Source organism: Schistocerca serialis, chromosome 6 (genome assembly GCF_023864345.2).
Source record: "Schistocerca serialis cubense isolate TAMUIC-IGC-003099 chromosome 6, iqSchSeri2.2, whole genome shotgun sequence".
In the NCBI taxonomy this organism is placed as follows: domain Eukaryota; kingdom Metazoa; phylum Arthropoda; class Insecta; order Orthoptera; family Acrididae; genus Schistocerca; species Schistocerca serialis.
The window spans coordinates 574833878-574852367 of NC_064643.1; the positions used below are offsets into that span (position 1 = coordinate 574833878).

The 18490-nt window shown below is 37.0% G+C and overlaps 1 protein-coding gene across 1 annotated transcript in view; it reads left to right on the plus strand.

Annotated features, from left to right (window-relative positions):
* The window catches only part of LOC126484111 (alpha-catulin), a 395942-nt gene that overhangs the window by 333278 nt on the left and 44174 nt on the right, over positions 1–18490 (plus strand). The gene's annotated exons all lie outside the window — the stretch shown is intronic.

The following is an 18490-nucleotide window of genomic DNA, read 5'->3' on the forward strand; positions in this document are numbered from 1 at the left end:
ACAACTAAAACCACATATGAAAGTAATGGAAAACCTAATAGCAACAAGCTATTGACGCAGTCAGATTGTTTATTCACCAACATAACAAAATTAATAGTGCACGCAGCTCTAACCTAAAAGCATACTTAACAAACTAGCAAAGAAAGAGTATGCCACACTTAATAACATAACCTACAGGCTGCTTACACACAATGCGGTAGTAATCAAATTTGACGTTGGTAATAATGTAGTGGTAATATACAAAATGACTATATTAACAAACTACAAGAATTTTTTTATAGCAAACCACATAACCAAAATGAATAGGAGCCCAACAAACAAATACACAACACAAACTACAAAAGGAAAAAAAAAAAGCTGTGACATCGTACTAACTGATTTTGAAAAAAGAGCATAAATAAACATGAATCCAAAAACACCCAAACTACACGGACGACCAAAGATACATAAAAATTTAATACTGATATATCTTGTAGTAAACTCTGTTGATAGTCTCACATATGTAATTAATAAAAACTGAACAACTGGTTCAAAAAATATTGCTCAATAACAAACAATTCACAATAAAGGATTCAAGAACACTAGCCAATCAAATGAAAAACATAAAAATTTCACAGAATAGAAAATTCATGTCCTTCAACATTTATAACATTATTACAAACACAGCAGTCCAAGAAACAATAACATCATAGAAGAGAACTTAGTACAATATAGGGAGCTACCTACGAATGGAATACATGAGATCATAAATCTACTAAAACAAAATTACTTTGAACTTAACAATGATATTTACACCCAGGAAGATGGTGTTACTGTGGGATGTGGCATTTTAGGAACAATAGTTGACATCTGGCTAAACTGTTTCTAGTTAAAATTCTTCAATCTAACCAACCCACTAATAAAGAAAATCACATTATTTCTGGTATGTGGATGATTGCTACTAACAGACAGATCTGACATCATATTACAACTGTTACGTAAAATGCTGACTGAACTACAAGCTAAAATCAAATTCACAAGCAAACCAATAACAACACAAACTCTTGCCACCTGAAAACATATAAATATGCATATTTTGACACAATGATTAACAACTAATAAATCTATTTTGAGAACATACAGCCAAACAAAAGGAATTAGTAATCCTTACTTATGTACCTCAACAAAATGACTTCAATCCAAGCTTAGAGAGAAAACTATACAAAAAACGCAATAAATCTAAACACATTAAGATCCATAATGACATAAAATTAAGAAAAGAAATACCCACAAAACAACAGTTCAAATACATACCACAAACTTACATAGGACATATATCAAATGAACCGAACACATTACTAAAGAAAACAAAAGTTAAGTTCATATACAGAACTGGACACAACCACAAAGCACTGATCAATTCTGATAAAGCAAAACCACCACTACACACACCAACAGGCATATATAACATCAGTTGTAAAGACTGTGAAAAATTCTGTAGAGGACAGACAGGCAGAAGCTTTGAAACTAGGTACAGAGAACACACAGGGACCAATGACCTCAGTAGTTTGGCCCGTAGGAATTCACACACATTTGAATATTTTGAACACACAATTAATAGCAACACAAACTAATCCACATTTTTCAACTACTTAAAAACTTAGGCTGATCACATAACAAACACAAAATTAATGTTGTGGAAGAAACTGAAACCAGTATATCTCACGGACAGACCCTGATAAAATATTAAATGAACAAATGGACCTGAAACAGAAAAGTTATATAGGCAACTTAATTGAACTTGTACAGCTGGATTCTAAATAATTCAAACAAAATAAAAACAAAGATGTATACAGTATGAAAACACAGCGAAGATAATACTACCATGCTACAGATCTTTACAATATGCAGACAAATAATCAAACTGTAACCATACAGCATCTTTGGATTTGCTGTCAGTCGTAGCTGTCAAAACTACAACACTATATACCATCAATAAAAGTAGTCACAAGTAAAGTATATGATTAAGAAATAAAAATTGGCTGCAATTGGAGTTCCTTACACAGCAATAAAATTATAAGACACCGATAATGTCATGATGGAATATGGATGTAAGTACCAACACACAAAGAAACAAAATTGTTATTATTTATAATTTTCCATCTGTTAACAAAGCATATTTGCCTGCAGATAGCCTGAAGATGCCCATAGGGATGAAATAGGCCTATTGCTACTGTATAATCTACAGCAACAAGACAACATCAATTGTAGAAGCATTCTGGTTCAGTACTATTACTACAATGTTTTTGCAAGACATCTACCACACTGAGAGTCTGAAAGAAAACAAAATAATTTTTTGTGAATATTAGTCACTCACTTGTGAAGTAATAAAAGCAGCACTACCTTTGACCAGAGGAGGGTGCATTTGGTTCAAATGCAAAATCTATATATGTCACATCAGAGTCAAAAGTTGTGCTGAAGTGTGGAAAAAGTGTGCAACAATGTTTAAGAATTTCATTCAAGGTCAATGGATACACATTCATCACTGACTTCTGCACAGTTCTATGCGAGTTGTTAGGGTAGTCAGCATTGACTATCCTGGAGCTCACAAACTACTCACAGAGAACAATCAGGCCATCCTTTACTTAGAATCTGCAGATGAACAAAGTATAAAATTGATTATTATTAAAAGATGAAAATTTGATTAATGGTGCATTACAAGAATTGTCTCAAAAGATTTTGGTGTAGCAATGAAATGCTTGAGAATGTTTTAAGACATCTCTCATATGTGACAAAAAAATGACAGACAAGAAAATGGATTGTGAAACACTATATATTCGAAACATTATTTTACAGGTAGTATATTCAGTACAATGTTCAGTATATTCCACTAAAGCCAAAATAAAAATTTGTAAAATGAGTGTCACAGTGTAACTGTTTATGTACAAGTGTATGCAGTTAGTTGAAGTTACGTTATAATTTTATGAACTTTAATGAAACCCAGTTACTTCATTATAAACATCTCTGAAATTTGCTAGTGTAACAGTGATTTATTTGTGCCAGCAGAGACAAATGAACAGTAAATGTGAGTAAATGATTTTACTTAAAATAAGTATCCAGTCTATAATATTGCACTCATTTTATTCTCTTTTGGCCAGGAATAATTATCGTCATCATCACATAAGCGACATATGCTGCATGAACAACATAGCAAGATATAATGTAATGCAATACAATCATATGGACACCATAGGATGACAACAAAAATGCACTACATCCATTTAATCAGGCAAAGGAAAAAATTCTGATTCAAAAACTGTGCACTGCTTTAATTCAGTTGATAAGAACATTTAAAGAAGTTGACAATCTCCATTTGTAATGTGTAGAAAATAACATTAAGACATCTTAGGCACTTTGTCAACAGATGTTATTGACAGCTGAAAAGAATATCAAAAGACATAAAAGATATTTTGGAGATGAGTTGGGCTGCATGTGTTTGTGAGGTATCATATATTTAGATAGTATGATGACTGGATACTGTGCAGTTTGTGGACTGTATCACTCATGCTGTATCTTGTGTTGGAAGCAGTGGGCATACGAAAGTGTGTTCACTCGTCATAAATATTCTGATTACCTAAACTAAACAGATCAAAGAAGAACATCTATATATATGGTTCTTCAGACCTCCCTTGCAGGTATTTCTTCTCAGAAATGGTGCTACTAATATTTTTCTGGTAAAATGCATTTCAGGCAAACTGTAATTGGAAAATGGAGAAAATGATCTTGACTTCAGAACTGAAAATGGAAACTTGTAAACATTTGTAGTGTTGAAAAGAGCTCTCAATTGCACTTCCTTCTCTATAAAGTTGTGTTTTGGTGATGTCATAAAAATTGTTACTGGAGCTGATGATCCGAATAGTGATCTGAACATCTGTCTGATAATAACTTTTTAACAACAACTCACTTAGGTTTCTTAACTGAGAAAGCAAAATATCACCTCACAAACTTAATTCAAGTAGAACTAAAGACGAATTGGCATTTTCTATGATATTACCAAGGCCTTTGATTGTGCAGGTCTTAAAGTCCTACTTGGTGAATTAAAATGGTGTGTCATTAAGGGCCGTCCTGTTGCATAGATGGGGTCTTATCATAAGAATACAAAACAAAGTGTCACAGTAACAAATTATATTAATTTCAGAGTGATTATGTGTCACATGATTTGGTGCTTGATCCTGTCTCGTTCTTGGTGTTGGGTGTTGGAGGAATCTTCAGAAACTGTAGTGTTTGCTGATGGCACATGTATATTGATAAAGGGCCCAAGCATATCCAGACCAGGAGAGTAATGGAACAGGCTTCCAACTGGTTTACAGCCAAGAGCTTAACCCTTATACATACAAAAACCTCAGAAATCAATGGGCATGTGCTGGACGAGACTACATGTGTGAAATTCTTGAGCATGCAAATGAATAATAAACTGAAGTGGCCCCGGAAGATGGGATTGCCAGCATACTTCACATAATTTCAATACATACTGACCTGTAGCATACTTTTCTGGAACAACTGAGCTAAAACTATTTATTGTTCATAAGTGTGCTAAAAGAACCAAACATCTTGAAGAAGCTTCTTCAAGGACTTGGGGTTCTTTCCACTTAACATGCCAATATGTACACTCCATTGTGATGTATGTGTTTAATGACAGGAATTTATTTAGGTTGAACTCTATAATTCGCAACATCAATATCTGAAATAAAACAGTTTTCACGCAGACCATGCATTCCTGCCTAGGACTGAGAATGGAGTTTTATACTCTGGCACAAAAGTCTGTTAACTGTAGGTAGTGGACATTATGCAGAAAACTGAAAATAGTGAAATATTAAAAAAACTAAGTAAAAGAATTTCTCATAAACCACACATACTACAATTTAACAGACTATTTTAACTTGAGGATGTACATTTTGCATAACTTTCATATTTCTGTTAGAAAGATCTTTATTTTTGCCTGTATATAGAGAGCTAATAGTGATCTGTATAGAGTTGCATTAATGCTTCTTTTTAAGGGACTAGAAAAAAAAAAAGCAACAGCTGGGTAGTATTACAACAGTCGAGAAGTACTAGAGACGGAGCAGTGGCTTTTTTAAGTATCTATTTTTTGTACTAATATATATTTGAATCTAATGTAGAAATAATGCTCATAATAATCAGTGTTAGTAGATTAGCACTAGTCATGATTTATTGTTTGTATACTTTACAGAAGTGGCCCACAGCAGTTGCTTCTGGCTGTTAATGAATAATGATTGATTATGACTTGACTCATTCCACATCCTTTAGGCTCTTCTTCACAAAGAGATTTATGGGTCATGATGTAGGAATGAATTCAAAGGAAAAGAAAGTTTTTTGTGTAATGGATGTGCATATATTACCACAATGGGAAAAGACCAGTTTCTAACATGTTTAACTTTGAAATCAGATATTTTTGCAATTTGAACACTCAAAAAGAAGTATCACATTTTGCTGGTTTGATTTATGTAATGGGTTATTTATTGTTCTAAGCACAATTATGCCAGCTTTTGTGCACTTTGAATATGCGCAAGTTTTCTGTTGGCTACCTACATGAACACGTAATGCATAAACAGAGCTAAATTCACTGACAGCAGAACATTAAATGAAACCAAATAATAAGAACAAGAACATCCAAGTACAATGCAGTGTCAAAATCCAATAAGCAGAATCACAACAGCCTACCTGGTCCCATTCCTGCAGCAGCTCAGGCCATGTTTCACACTGCACACACCCTGTGGCAATCTGTAGTGTCTCTGAGCCACTATTGATATTGGTTGTTGGCACGGATAATAAACTGAGTAGCCAACATTTGGAAGCAATCAGCATGCTTTGCGAATTATGCTTTATTATGTGTTATGGAGCCCCATAATGTGTGTGCATGCTATGTGTTCTCTATTCCACAAGAAGGCTGCTGGTAATATTGAAACAGAGAGAAGTATTTTCACATATGGGAGGCAAGGATTAACATCAAATGTTATATAATGTCCAGTGTTCAATTTTGCATGTGCATTTCATAGTTAACTAAGATGTGCATTTGTTTCAGTGTCAAGCACAAATGAAACTCTTAACAGCATTTCATAGGAGACATGTTATTCTGGTTTTCGTTGTATGTCAATATGATGACTGCATTTTGCTAGCCTCAGCAGCCATAGCCTTGAATCAGTTGTTTAACCTTATGCATATTTCTCCATCAAGTCAACACTCTGATACAGTGTTACAATGATCATACAATACTGGCTTTGTGTCCTTGGTGAACTTTGTTTTGTGGGCATTAGACTGTGGTCCAAGGCATATTTCTGTGCCTAATATTTCATCTCCTTATGTTGGAGTATCATCGAAGGCTCTACTGTCTCAAGTAGCAGTTTCAAATTTAAATAAGCTCAGCAAATCAAACTGTTTATATGTATGCATGCAATGGTATGGTTGTCACGTTGTCAAACTGCTGTGTAAGGTTGCAAAGGAGTGCCAGCATATTTTATGGAGCTTGTAGAGGGGAAGAGCTGGAACTGTTTGCTTCATCACTAAGGACAACAGTTTGTGAAATTTCAATCCTTCTTTTCTGTTAAACCTATTTTTGTGCTTCTGAATTTCTGTAGCCTCCCCGTTTGTCGTGGCATTGTGATTGGATCTTGGGAAAACCATAGTATTAGAGAAACAAATTTGGAGGTTCCCTTTTTTGCTGTGCATCATCTGCTATTGGCAATTTATCTGTTTTTCCTTAAACTGGGTCTTAATGCTTCTTTTGTAGTTTCTGTGTACACTTGACACATGTACAAGTGGCTTTGTATATTGCTATTGTGGCAAATGACAGGTATAATCCTTTGCATTTGTCAAATATTCAAGCACCTTCCTTGTTAGTTGAAAGACTGGGTCAGTACTGTGTCTACTCAGCTGATGCAACCTGTAATTTTTTTTAATAGGAGGAATACTTTCCCTTTGTTGCTTCCAGCCCCAGATCTTATTTGATGAAATGCCCTCTTTATCTCTTTGTCAGAATAGATGTATCTTTTGAAAGCTGTTCTTACATGATTGAGCTCTTCTTACATATACTGTGTTTCGCACATTCTTTTACCCCATTAGATAAATGTTTTCATCACTCCTCTGTCCTGCTTTGAATGATGATTGAAATTTTGTGATGGTGTCTTATCCAAAATTTCTGAGGTGATGCAAAAACTTCATTTTGGCCACTGTACATTGAATCTGTAATTGCAGAGTGTCAGCACTGCACTAAGAGCTCGTCCATCGCACAAATGATGTAGTTTGGCTTTCTCAACTGGAGCTATGTATTTTCCTTGGTAATAAGTTATGCAGTGATATTTGAGACAAATAGAGAGTTGAATATACCAGACCACAGAGGTAGATTCAGCAGTATCAAGTAATAGACTTCTGGAGAAATTGGATAGTTTGCAGAAAAAGAGGGTGACTTTCCTACTTTCAGATTTGGGTTATATTGTTATTTATAGGTGTGACATAGTTCTGTTTGAACTACCAGCGAGGACATTGTTGCTGATATTAAAGCTGGAATCATGCATTGAATCAGCCAGGATGTTGCTTAGGAGAAAATCACCTTAGCGAAAATTGAGAAGAAAACTCTCTGAGATTTAAATTCTGATAAACACATTCTAATTCTTACAGTAGATTCTGGCAATAATAAGTAATATAAAAAATGTCAAATGTAGTAAACTTGAGGACTTAATAGAACCTGGAAGATATGTGTAGCTTAAGGGAGGTCTAACAATTTCTAGTTTTACACTAATGAAGAATCAAATTAAAGTCCCTTCAATTTCTCCCATATGCAATGTGTATCTCATCAAATCAGAAGCACTGTCACCAAGATTATATGATTTACTAAAAATTCACAAACCCAGCATTCCATAAAAGCCTATTGTTATCACTACTGATTGTCTGATCTATGGGACTGAAAACACTTAGCCACTCTCATATATCCATTTCTAGGAAAAACGGACACATATATTAAATGTTCAGATCATTTTATCAAAAAAAAAAAAAAAGAAACTTTTAGATTGAGTCCAAGATGATATGATCAGTGTTGATGTTGTAACACCGTTTTCTGTGGTTCCTCTTAATGAGGTGAAGTCACCGTTGGAATGAATTTTCAGAAAGAAAATAGCAAGTCTCCTTAAATGTTCTGTCACATCAACTTACTTTCAATGGAACAAAATCATATATGAGCAAACTGATGGTGTGGCTATGGGGGGGGGGGGGGGGGGGCAGGGAGGGGGGGCGGAAGCGGAGGGCGGGTGGGGGGTGGAGGCGGAGGGGGGGGGGCACTCGGACCAGTTAAATAAAATTTCTGTTTGGAATAGAAGAAAGAGCCCTTGAGATGACTCAGAAGGAACCTCCTTGTTGGTTTTGGATGTTGGTACATGTTGTCTAGTGGTTGGGATGCAGGCATTTCCTCTCCTGAGGCACTCATTTTCCACTCGACTGCACACACACCACCCAGCTGTTGCCAACACCACCATTGCCCAGAGTGACATCACCCTCACCAGTCCAGTGGCCTCTCCACATCGAGGGTGGTTGGCACTTATCGAGTGGTGTCTCACCAATAGTTCCATCACCCACCAATTCTGCTGCTGACTTGTTGGGCTTCTGATACTGCCAGCCTTGCCAGGTGCCAGTCGCCAGTTGTGTTGGTGTCACCACAGGGCCAATTGCCAGGATCCTGCCGTAGCATGCCAAGCATTAACAGCCACCAGTCACACCCTACCCACAGCACCATGCCAGCTCCACCCCAAGTCCAGAAGAGCCTTCTATATTGTAATACCATATGACATGCTATTGTTAACTTTCTGCAATAAACCATTATAGATGTCAGTGGGATCCACTGCCCATGCCACCGTAAAAGGACACAAAAATTTCATTTTTGGATATAAAGGTACTTTAAAAAAATCAAACTTTAGGGCACTTTGTCTTGCATAAGCCCACTCTTACACATAGACACATTGACATAAATTGCATAGTAGAAAAGAGGAGTGATTAAAACATTTTTGTAGGCAGATAAAAATATTTGTGAAATATACTATGTGAAAGAAAAGCTCGATCATTTAATGCATACTTTCAGAAGAAACAGCTACTCTGACAAAGAGATAAACAAGGCACTGCATCCTAAAGGATCTGGAGCATTTATTGGACAAAATCAAATAAAGGGAAATTTTCTCCCATTTGTATAAGCAGATAGAGATTGTGGCAACAGAGTAATAAGAGGAGACAGATACTGACATAGTGTTTAGTTTAAAGGTGCATGAACATTTGAACAATTGAAATGATATACTCCTCTCACTTTCCTCAGTGGCAATATGTAAAATCTCTTGCATATGTGTCAAGTTACAGAGGAACTACAAAAAGAAGCATTAACACCTGGCTTAAGGAACACTAGAGCAATTGATATCTGGGAAACACAGATAAATCGGAAGATGATGCATTGGGAAAATGGAATTACCAAATTTGTTTCTCTGATACTGTGATTTTATAGAGATCCAATCACTATGCTAAGATGCACAGAGGGGCCATAAAAATTCAAATGCACGTAAATGACTTTGACAGAAAAGGAGGAGGACTGAAATTAGACAAGTGACAAATAAAGAAAAAGTGATAATGAAAATGGTAAAGGAAGTGATTAAGTGATAAATTAATCAAGCAGCACCAGCTCTCTTGCACTATAAGCACCATAACATATTATATATATGAATGTGTGGTGTATGTTCGTTCGGACATGTCCAAAAGAACAGACACCATGCAGCATCCACATGTGTGATACATTATATGTAAATTGAAGGTGGAGAGGGGGGGAAAGGAAAGGAAAGGGAGGGTATCGCTGCCGTCAGCTGCATCAGGATGTTACATGGAATCCCTTTCCTTTCCTCCCTCCCCCCCTCCCCCTTTAATTTACACCATAACATATGTTGGTATGACTCTGCTGTTGTAGGCAGCAGTCTGATGATGTGGTGACCTGACCATTGCACGGGTACATATAAACAATTTGTTTTGCTGAGATTTTTTAAAATTTGAAACTGTTATCTGAGCTTTTGGAGATGAAACATTAGGCTCAGAAATATGCCTTGTACCATGGCCTAATGCCCATGAAACAAAATTCGCGAAAGTCTTTCTATGACTTGTTCCAAATCTATATGCTCCTGTGGTGAATCTAGTTCCCTAATTTGTCGCTTATTGAATATAGAGGTATGAAGTTAAAAATCAAGTGATTTACCGGATTCAGGCCTTCTGTCTGTTTAGCAAAAGGGAAGGTACAACACACTGCCACACCAAATTTGTGCATATTTCCTCAAATTATATTTTATCATATCTACACTACCCTTTTATGCATATTTCATATGCTATAGTATTCCCTGAAGAATGCTGATGCGAGTTTTGATTTCTGCAGTGTTATTTGCTGACAGTAACTGATTTTGCATGCTTAATGTTCGTTCCTTTGTCAAAGTGTGTCTGTGTTAATGTTTATCAATCCTTGTTAAAAGCTGCTTAAAAGCTGCTGCTGCCACGGAAAGTTTCATCTCTTTTTTTGCTAACTTGGTACTGTAGCTTCTTTTACTCTGTGCACTAAGAAGCATTTTACAATATGTAGTATTTGTTTTGTATAAATACTACAGTAAATGTTTAATATTCAGTTAAATGAGCTGTAGTTATATATATTATTCATAATTTAGCAGATGACAGTTATTAAAAATGCCATAGTTATGAGGGCTATCAAAAAGTTTCCATTTGTAGTCCGTACAGTCCAGAATTGGTATGCAATCAGGCAAAATCCCCATGAGCATTAAGCCAATCAGCCCACTGAAACACCAGCTTGAAGATACGTGTTTTGGAAAACACAATGTAATGCTGCATAAAGATATCTGTAACTGCCTGATGCATGTCCTCGTCCAATAGGAATCATCATTTTCAAGGCCTTTTTTAAGGGACTGAAAGCATGATAATCATGTGAGGCATGAACAGGACTATAGAGCGGGTACTCAAGTATCTCACACTTGAGTTGGTGTAAGGTCTGCATTATGACATTTGTGATACATGTATTTTCATGAATGAGCAGCATCCCTTGGTGCACCATTCCATGATGGTGGTTTTCAAGAGACATACTTTTCATTCAGAGGTTGAAAATACTGCTTCAGTTGTAAATTTCTTTATTTTCAAATGGCTCTGAGCCCTGTACGACTTAACTTCTGAAGTCATCAGTCGCCTAGAACTTAGAACTAATTAAACCTAACTAACCTAAGGACATCACACACATCCATGCCCGAGGCAGGATTCGAACCTGCGACCGTAGCGGTCGCTCGCCTCCAGACTGTAGCGCCTAGAACCGCATGGCCACTCCGGCCGGCCTCTTTATTTTCACACGACCAGTTTCGGATTGTTGTTAGCCCATCTTCAGGTGTTGTACTGGAAATAGCAAAAGGCGGGAGATAATTTTCACATGCCGCAACGCACATAAACACAAACAAAAAATTTACTAAAAAGTTTTATAAACTTTTAAAAAACATTTCAAAACCGCTGGTCGGGCTAGGTGCTGTGAAACCTACGTCAATGCAAAAGTGGCACCAGGCAGTACTAAGGACAACTGCCTGGGTAGGGAAATATACAAATGATATCACTACACTTGCGCTGTGTTGTGGTCCCCGAGCATTGTTTGTACCAGGCGCGGTGTGCTGCCTATGGCCACAGAACAGGGAGTAGCGGATGCGAAAGTGGAGGCAAATTGGTAAACCAAAGTGGCAAAAGTGCTGCCATCTATTGACGGAGAGAAGAACATGGGGCAACTAGCCCAGCTGTTCACAATATGAATTTAGTGATTTACATTTAAAATGAAGAAAAAACAAAAAAATTACATAAAAATATGCGAAATAAGTTAAAAGTGCATTATGTGTAGTAAAGAAGCATATTGAACAGGTCGGCACAGAACTGTGGTAAAACTGAGTGGAAGATGCGATATAAAATTATTATATAAACTATAAAGGGCAATGAAACTTTCCTTTTACATGAGTGGCAAACAGGTTTTAAATTTAGTGGGGATATATAAGTGGCAATGTGGAACAACGTGTCACAGTCATCAGTTAAAAGAACATACACGTGTGCCACTCCTATTTACAAACTCATTTTTGTTCAACAAGGAAAGGAGCGAAACCTTACAGTGTATACTGTCAGAAAGTAATATGCCAATTAATAGCTAGCAGCAGTTGCGCTAAAAGGTCACATTAAAAGTGGGGTCAATTTAAAACTGGTGGATGTCTACTGGTGTTCGCCCTTCAGCAGCCAAGAAAAGAATAACAGCCCATTGATCCTGTTTGGATGCATTTGGCAATAATTTAGCCATAGTTCACAATTCTACATTTACCATATGCACATCGGAAAGACACGAATACCATACTAATACCTTGCCTACATGTCGGTGCTTATATACCCACACGAGAGTCGTGCTACTTTACATACATGCTGCAGAAACAGCCTTAAACAGAAATTTGTGATCACCTCTTGTAGTACTGCCATCTTATTACAAATTTTAAAGGTTAGCAATGTTATTGATATTTGTAAACGAGAAATGTAGCTTTAAATTATTTTTGTAGACACCATTGGAAAAATGTAAAATTGTGCAACATTAAAAATGCAGTGAATGACAAAAAGGATGAAATGTTAACCACAGATTATTGAAGAACAAGTAGGTAGTGACGGAGGAAAAAGAAGAAGCTTTGGTGGCACTTAGATCCTAACTGCAGTCCATGTAGGAGATGAATTAGGAAAGGAATATATCTTCACATCTCAAGCCTTCTAGAGCAGCAGCACATACACATTTTTTAGTGTTTATGATATATATTATGTGCAAAATCATAATTTGACATAGTTGTTTCCTGGAATCTTTTAATTCACTGTAGCATCTTTCCAAGAGACAGGGCAGGGGACACTTTGTACAGGTGCACATCAAATTTATCTTTTTTCTTTCATTGCCCAGCCAAGATATGCAGATAGTTGATAGCAGATTTTGTCTTTTTGTGGTAGAAAGCCACCATGTTCTCCACGAACACAGCCTTTCCATTCTGCGTTGTTATTGGAACACTGGATGAATTTCATTTTGTTGGTTTGTCTTCCATATGGCTTCTCTCTCTGTCAAGCTTCATCACACGCTAATCTATATGTGATGGAGATATGCGCTAATAATTGTCAAGTTGCACACCAGATGGAAAGCATATCTAAATTCTTTGCTTGCAGCATGCAGACAATTAGGAAAGACACTGAAATTTGTGATGAAAAATGGAATTTTCAAAATGGCTGCACACCAGGAAGTATGTATTCTACTCTGTTCATCAGTTTGACAGTAGTCAGAATAAAACCAATGCTTTGAATATCCCCTTTCCTGTTACATAACAGTCATCTCACAGGGGGGAATTCCCTATCTACAGTGATATATTACGTAACATGCCAGACTTATCCTGACTGTGTTTTCCTGTTTATTTCTTTTACTTACCATTTATAGATATTTTGTTTATTTTGTCATAAATGTGTTATATCATTCTTTTTTTTGATCAGTTGTTGAGATTATTTGAAATTTATTTTGTGTTGTAAGTACTCTGTAATATATAGTTATTCAAAAAGATGGATCCAATTTAATTAATTTTTATTTCGTGAAACCTTGAGTCCTTTGGAATCAAGAGGATCTAAAGTTTTTGTTTCTTACTGCTAGAGTGCTGACAGTTGTGTTAATGATCACTAGAGTGCTTCTGCTAACAGACAGCCAGTTCACAGCAGTTGTGAGTAAGATGACTACCAAGCAGCATAATGTTTTCTGCATTCTTGAATTCAGAAGTGAGTCAACAGTTTCAATACTTTGAACCACCAACTAGGAACACTTTAAACCATTTGTTTAAGCAATTTCAACATATAGGATGTCTCTACAAAGTATGAAGCACAAGATGACTGCATGTTTTAGATGAGAACATGAGACAAATTGAAGAAAGTGTCTTGCATAGTCCAGATAAGTCCATCAATAGAGCTAATAGAGAATCAAGAAAACCGCAACCAATTCTATGATGAATTTTGAGATCCATTTTGCTGTACAAGATGTACCATGTACAATTGTAATCAAAAGTATATTGAATTTTGTGGTGACATGGTAAGAAACATTTCTCCTATACATAAATTTTAGTGCTAAATTTATTTGTCTTGCTAGTGGAAAGCTGAATAGATCCCCATGTTTATATATGGGGTTCACAAAATGCCTGTGAAACATAGCAACATGATACTGACTTGATGAAGCTAAATGTGTGTTATGCCTCATCACGAAACAAAGTTAATGAGTGAAAATTAATGCTGTGATAATGCTAGAATCATTCAAAGAAAGTCTGTGCCCATATCATGCAATACTTCAATATACTGAGCATAAACAGAGGCATCAGTGGATTCATTGCAGGACATACAGGCAGACAGTCTTGTGAAGTTCTTTTGAACACGTGGTCCAAAAACTGTCTTGACCAGCTAGTTCGGCAAACCCACAAACAATGGAAATATCTTGGACCTTGTATCCACAAATTGGCAGGACCGTAACAATGGCATCAGTATATAGATAGTGATTAATGAATGTGGTGTAGTCATAGTGACTGTAGTTACAAAAGTTGATAAATCAATGGAGAAGGCTAGGTGAGTGCTTCTGCTAGAAAGATCACATAAGCAGTTGTTAGCATCTCACTTAGACAATGAAGTAACATCATTTAGTTCTGTTATGATGGACATACAGGAATTATGGGCAAAGTTTAAACAGATTGTAAATCGTGCTCTGGAGAAGTATGTGACTATTAAGTGAATAATGTATAGAAAAGACCCACTGTAGTTTAACAACAAAATCCAGAAAATGCTGAGGAAGTAAAGGCTGTTGCACTTTCAGTTCAAGAGAGAATGTGCAAGTGATGACCGACTAAAGTTAGTAGAGATTCGCGCGTCTATGAAATGATCTATGACAAACCATACGACTACTACCACTGTCATGCCTCAGCAGGAGATCTGGCCAAGAATGTGAGAATATTTTGGTCCCATGTAAAATTGCTGAGCAGGTCTAAGGCTTTATCCAATCACTTATGGGCCAGTCTGATGTGCCAGTGGAAGGTAGCAAAATGAAAACTGAAGTTTTAAATTTCGAATTTAAGAAACTGTTCATGCAGGAGAATCATACAAAGATATCGTTGTCTGACCATCACACAGAGTCCTGCTGGATGACATATTAAAAAGCATTCCTAGTGCACAAAAATGTTAAAAGATTTGAAAACAAATAAGTTGCCAGCTCCAAATGGAATTCCAGTTTCATTTTACAGAGAGTAATCTATGACATTGGTCCGTCACTTAGATTGCGTGTGAATCTCTTGTCCAGCACAGAGTGCCAAATGACTAGTAAAAAGTGCAGGTGAATCCTGTATATAAGAGGAGTAATAGAAGGAACCTGCAAAATTGCAGAGCAATGTCCTTAACATTAATTTGCTGCATAATTATTGGACCTATATAAATCTATCATAAAGAATGACTATCATAAATTTCCTTGAGGTCAAAAAGCTTCTCTCCACAAATCAGCACAGTTTTAGAAAGCACTGCTTGTGCTGGACTCAGCTTACCCTTTTCTCACATGATATACTATGAACTATGGATTAAGGGCAACCAGCAGATTCTATATTCCTAGATTTTCAGAAAGCATTTCATATAGTGCCCTACTGCAGACTGTGAACGAAGGTGTGAGCATATGGAATAGGTTCCCAGACATGCGAAAGGCTAAAAAACTTCTTAAGCAACTGAACCCAGTACCTGGTCCTTGATGGCAAATGTTCGTCAGAGGCAAGGAAATCATCAGGAATGCCCCAGAGAAGTGTGATAGAACTGTTGTTATTTTCTATAACATAATTGGTCAGGCAAATAGGGTTGGTAGTTATCTGCTGTGGTTTGCTGGGGATGTGGTTAAGTTCTTTTGAGGATTGTGATAGCATAGGAAAATTGTTGTCTTTGGTTTATCTGTAAAGGAGACTGCATACAGGACACTAGTGTGACCTATTCCTGAGTTCTGCTTGAGTGTTTTGGATCTGTACCAGGTTGGATTAAAGAAAGACATTGAAGCAGTTCAGGGCAGCTAGATTTGTTACTGGTAAGTTCGAACAACACACAAGTGTTGCAGAGATACTTCAGGAATACAAATGGGAACCCCTGGAGGGAGCAACATTCTTTTTGATGAATACTATTGAGAAAATTTGGAGAACAGTTATTTGAAGCTGACTGCAGAACAATTCTACTGCCACCAATATAAATTTCACATAAGGCCAACAAATATAAGATACAAGAAATTAGGGCTCATAAGGAGACATATAGACAGCTTTTTTCCCTCACTTTATTTGCAAGTGAGACAGGAAGGGAAATGACTAGTAGTAGTCCAGGATACTCTCTGACATGCACTACATTGGTTTGCAGAGTATGTATGTAGAAGTTGCATGGGAAAAAAAGGACCTGTCAGTTACCTTATGACTACTGAGTTCTCTTGATCTCATGCCATGTGACTTTTTCTTTTGGGGATTTATTTAAAAAGGCAGTTTGTGTCCCACCTCTACCAACAATTTTGGTCAGCTTGTGGAATCAAATCACAGCTGTGGTGAACTTGGTGACGTGAAAGGTGATTCTTCACACCAGGTGAGTTTGGCTTGCTGTGCAGCAAGAGGGAGATGCATTAAACATTAAAACATGTCTCCAGAATTACTTTTACTCAGCAACAAAGTTTGCATGTTTTGAATCTTTCTGGCTGATCAAAACAGTGCCACACAAGAACTTTAACCTGGGACCTTTACCTTACATGAGCAAGTGCTCTACCATCTGAGCTACTCAAAAATGACTCGTGACCCACCCTCACAGCTTTATTTCTGCCAGCATCCCATCTCATGCCTTCCAATCTTCACAGATTTTCTCCTGCATACGTGCAGGACTGGTACTCCTGGGAGAAAGAATGTTGTGGAGACCTGACTCAGTCACAGCCTGAGGAGATAGTTTCCAGAATGAATTTTCACTCCGCAGCAGATTGTGATTTCCAGAATGAATTTTCACTCTGCAGCAGATTGTGAACTGGTCTGAAACATCCTGGAAGGTTAAAACTGTGCACTGGATCAGAACTCCATCCTAAGACCTATGCCTTATGTGGGCAAAAACCTCTACTGACTGAGCTGTCCAAACATGAGTCACAAGGTACCCTCACAGCTTTACTTCCACCAGCACCTCATCTTGTATCATTCAGACTTCAGGGAAGTTCTCCTGTGTAACTTGTGGAACTAGCACCCCTGGAAGAAAGGATATTGCAGAGAGGAGGTACTAGCAAAATCAAAGTTATGGGGTCAAGTCATGAGCCATACCTGGATAGCTCACTTGGTAGAGCACATAACTGTATCAGGCAAAGATCCCAGGTTCAAGTCCCAATTTGGTACACAGTGCTAGGGAGTTTGAAATCAGCACACACTCCACTGCAGAATGAAAATTCACTCGGGAAAACAATCACCCAGGCTGCGGATGAGCTGTATCTCCACAATATCATTTCTTACATGAGTGCTAGTCCCACATCTTATGGAGACAAACTTCTGTGGAATTTGGAAAGTAAGAGATAAGGTACTGCTTGAAGTAAAGCTGTGAGGGCAAGTTGTGAGTCATGCTTGGATAGCTCAGTCAGTAGAGCACTTACCCATGTAAGACAAAAATCCCAGTTTCGAGTCCCAGTCTGGCACGCAATTTCAATCTGCCAGGAAGCTTCAAATTTGTGACTTGCGTTTGTAATATATGTTTTATAAAATGATTAAATTGGGTCCAGTTTTTTTAATAACCCTGCATATTTTGAAATCATCAGTCTAGTTAGAATTATCTCTTTGTCATGTGTGTGAAGAGAGAAGGATGTCTTGTGTAAAGTTCATTGTTAGTGCCCAAAATTCACTTTATCTTTGTTACTTCTTGTACATGTTACATTCATTTTTAGTGGTGCTCTTGCTATCAGATTTTACAGAAGAGCAGCTGCCCATTGAGGATCATTACCACTTTATAAAATTGTAAATTGGTTATATGTGTGTTCTCAGATCGGTAATTTGAGAGGAATTGTTCACTAACAGGCAATAAATCATTCTCCTTAGAGAATTTACTAACTTTCAGCATCACCTGAGGTAACATTCTTCACAACAATATTGCTATGCCTTGTCATACTTTCAACTGACATGCAGCATAGAGACTACTATAATTTAAGTATCTTAGACTTTCATTGTTGACTAAAATGTTTAGTCTGATTCTTCTATTCAGACAACAGCAAATAGTAATTCAGTCATTGACACCTTCCCATGTATCAGCAGATACGGCAGTTTAATAGACTTATTTGTAACTGCACATACTGTAATTTGGTATGCTGAATGTCTGCACAATGCACCATATTTTT